This window comes from Arvicanthis niloticus, chromosome 30, assembly GCF_011762505.2.
Source record: "Arvicanthis niloticus isolate mArvNil1 chromosome 30, mArvNil1.pat.X, whole genome shotgun sequence".
In the NCBI taxonomy this organism is placed as follows: Eukaryota; Metazoa; Chordata; class Mammalia; order Rodentia; family Muridae; genus Arvicanthis; species Arvicanthis niloticus.
The window spans coordinates 1,974,540-1,978,014 of record NC_133438.1 but is presented as its reverse complement, the minus strand read 5'-3'; the positions used below and the strand labels follow the sequence as shown (position 1 = coordinate 1,978,014).

Below are 3,475 nucleotides of genomic sequence, written 5' to 3'. Positions count from 1 at the left end.
CACATATATATTTGTTGTTGTTAATGGGTTTGTTGTTTGCATTTACTCACCAATGTTGGCTAAGGCAGTGCTTAGCATCAAACTGTGTGTCATTTATGCTTCTTCTGGGAATATACTGTGCACTCCAGCAACTTACGGAAAAAGTTCTTTCTAACTATTCATAATTGTATCCATTTTAATTTATTTGTGTAATTTGTTTTTAACTTTAATCTAATGTTGACTCAAGGTGACTTGAAAATAATTCTCAATCTACCACATAGATGTTGTGACAGGCAGAGTTGTTAGTCTATTTGGAAAGAGGCCATCAAGTGATAAGTTTATAAATTGGGTACTTAGAGTTTGATCCCAATCACAGGATAATCTGAGTCATGTGCCACAGGACACACAACGATGTTCACAGTGCACAGCAGTTGAGAGTTTTTCCTTTCATATCAAGACACTGGGACTAACAGACTGAAGAAATAGATTGGGAAAGGTCAGTTCTGTTTTTAGGTTTTGAAGTAAGAACCCAAAGAGATGCTCTTGCTAAATCCTGCTAGGGAAGACAATTCTCTCTCTGTGGTGGCTACTTCTTGCACTGGGTCTCCTCCTTTTTTATATTTTTGGTTGTGAGCCTAGCCTTTAATAGCTGAGCAATCTCTCAAGCCCAGTCTCCTTCTTTCTATATGGAAGCTGATTGCTGCTATATGATGGCAACTCACTGCATATGGACTTTTTCTTCCTGAAAGGTGAAGTGTTCTCATTCTCTATACCCCCAATCAAATATGATTCCTTACATAACCAGAGCTTCCTCTTTATAGTACACATTTGAAGACTGTAATAGCTTTTTCTGTTACCTACTTCCTCTCTCGTGTTCAATAAATGGTGCTCAGCTCCAAATGCTGTGTACAGAACTAGATACTTACATAATTATTATGAAAGTCTAATTAATTAAATAATAATTATCATGTGTAAATAAAATTTACAGTGTGTATAAAAGTTTTTATGTCACTAAGAGAGAAATGGATAAATTGCTTTATTCTTTTTTTTAATTCTTCATGAGATTCCATGTAAAGTTTTTTTTTTAACTTTAAACAAAATTTTATTACACAAAGGTTGTCACATAATTGGATACTTCTCTACTTTGTACACAATCATTCCCACCCTCCACAGAAAGGCTGCTTCTGAACTTCCCATGTGGTAACACAGCACTACAGTCCTGATGCTAACAGAACAGTAGAGATGCCTCAGTGATTTAAATTGAAAGCAGGACACTGGTATATGGCTCTTGTACCCAGCATCAGGAATGTACAAACGTCTTTATTCAAAAATAAAAAAATGAATTATCTGTAGGCATGGACAATGACAGCAGTAAACCATTATGTATTGTCAAAGGAAACCAGTAACTGATGGTTACAGTGATCAGCCAGCCTTCTCTTCAGTCATTTACTTCAGGTGACTTCTCTGAAGTTATTGGTGAGGAACCTGCCTTGAGCTTCCTGTCACAGTTCATTGATAAGGGCAAAGCACTATTCTAGGTTAGAACATGCCACCTCCCATACCCCCTCCCATTCCACCCATTGCAGCCATTCCAGGGTCCTTCTCTTCTTTAGGAATTTCTGTCACTACAGCTTTGGCTGTAGTTAGCAAGGAGGCCACCCCAGCAGCATCCAGTAAAGCAGTTCTTACAACCTTTGTTGGATCAATGATTCCCTTTTCCACCATGTTCACAAAATCTCCAAGCATGGCGTCATAACCAACTTCTGAGGAACTTTGCAGAATTTTCTCAACTATTAAAGATCCTTCAACACCTGCATTCTTAGCAATCGTCATTGCAGGAATTTTAAGTGCTCTTTTAATAATTTCTATACCTATTTTCTGATCGTCATTAGCAGGCTTTAATGAATCCAAGGCTGGGATGCACCAAAGCAGAGCGCAGCCCCCTCCTAGAACAATGCCTTCTTCAACAGCTGCTCTTGTAGCATTGAGAGCATCTGTAACTCTGTCTTTCTTCTCATTCACTTCAACATCACTTGTCCCTCCAACCTTCAACACAGCTACTCCATCTGAAAGTTTAGCCAGTCGCTCGTTCAGCTTTTCCTTTTCATATTCACTAGTTGTGATGTCTAGTTGTTCAGTGATTTCTTGAATATGTTTTTCAATGTGAGCTTTGTCACCTTTCCCTTTCAAAAGCGTGGCATCATCTTTGGTGACAATGACCTCTCCAACTTTTCCTAAGTCATGAGCTTGAACATCTTCAAGATTTAGATTCAACCCCTCTTCTCCAAACACCGCACCACCAGTAGCAATCGCCATATCTTTAAGCTGGTTCTCCCTATTGTCCCCAAACCCTGGAGCTTTGACTGCTACAACCTGAAGACCAACTTTTAGCCTGTTCAAAACCAGTGTGCTTAGAGCTTCTCTGTCAACATCTTCAGCGATTATGACCAAAGGCTTCCGGTGAGCATTAGTAATTTCAAGAGCAGGTACAATGGACCGAACACTAGAAATTTTCTTTTCACTCAACAAAACATAGGCATCTTGGAATTCACATTTTTGACCTTTTGATGTGTTAATAAAATACGGAGAAATATATCCTCTATCAAACTTCATGCCTTCAATAATTTCTAACTCATCATTCAGGGTTTTTCCATCCTTCACTGTGATGACACCCTTTCTTCCAACTTTTTTCATTGCATCAGAAATGATGTTCCCAATGTCTTTGTCTCCATTTGCAGAAATTGTAGCAACCTGAGCAATTTCTTCAGGGGTTGTCACAGGTTTAGATTGTTTCTTAAGTTCAGCAATTACAGCATCGACAGCCAACATCACACCTCTCCGGATTTCCACTGGATTAGCCCCTTTGCTGATCTTCTCAAAGCCCTCCTTGGCAATAGACCGTGCCAGAATAGTGGCAGTGGTGGTGCCATCGCCAGCCTCTTCGTTTGTGTTATTGGCAACATCCTGAACGAGTTTAGCTCCAATATTTTTGTATTTATCCTTTAAATCAATTGACTTTGCAACAGTGATCCCATCTTTTGTTACTTTGGGACTTCCCCAACTCTGTTCAATAATCACTGTTCTTCCCTTTGGCCCCATTGTAACAGCTACAGCATCGGCTAAAATACCTTGAAGCATTAAGGCTCGAGCATCTGCACCAAATTTTACATCTTTGGCATAGGCCTGAGTGAGATGAGGAGCCAGTGCCCAGGACACTGGTCTCATCTGGCGAAGGATTGTGGGTAGTCGAAGCATTTCTGCAGGGCGGCGGCGAGAGAGCTCGAGGCGAGGCAGGCCATCTATGGCGAGTGGGGGCCATGTAAAGTGTTCTTAATGGAGGATTTTCTTCAGTGATTAGCACAGTAAGTTTTTAGGCACATTCACTCTTCTTTTCCCTGAGCAGATGTGACAAGAAAAAAAAGTTCTCTGATTTAAGTACCTCACACTTGCCAGGACACACACACCATGGATGAATCATTTTGAAATCTTGACCTGA

At 40.2% G+C, this 3,475-nt stretch overlaps 1 pseudogene; it reads right to left on the bottom strand.

Moving 5' to 3' along the window:
• Positions 1 to 1,055: 1,055 nt before the first annotated feature.
• LOC143440737 (60 kDa heat shock protein, mitochondrial pseudogene) lies at positions 1,056 to 3,274 on the bottom strand (annotated as a pseudogene).
• Positions 3,275 to 3,475: the final 201 nt, after the last annotated feature.